Here is a 320-nt window from a genome sequence, read left to right as displayed (position 1 = left end):
AAGATGCTGCCTTCAGGTCTGTACAGGAAGAAGAAGAACGTTACAAAACGTCTAGCCCGAGTCTACAAACGTCTGGGTTTTGTAAGTCCGGAGCCTTCTCGCCGCGGCAGCAGAGCCCCGGAGTCTGCCGCAACTTTCCAGTCCGAGCAGGCGGCCGGGGAAGCGCACTGGCTATTTGGCGGCTGTGGCTGGGCTTCGCACGGGAGTTTTCGCTGGCTCTGGCAGCGCAAGGGAAGGGGAGGGAAGAGGGGGAGGAAGGAGGGGAAGGAGGAGGAGAAAAAAAAAAAAGGAGAGGGGGGACGAAAAAAACCCAAGTCTCC

The sequence above is a fragment of the Mesitornis unicolor genome, unplaced genomic scaffold, assembly GCF_000695765.1.
Source record: "Mesitornis unicolor isolate BGI_N332 unplaced genomic scaffold, ASM69576v1 scaffold35482, whole genome shotgun sequence".
Classification (NCBI taxonomy): Eukaryota; Metazoa; Chordata; class Aves; order Mesitornithiformes; family Mesitornithidae; genus Mesitornis; species Mesitornis unicolor.
Note: the sequence above shows the minus strand (reverse complement) of the source record.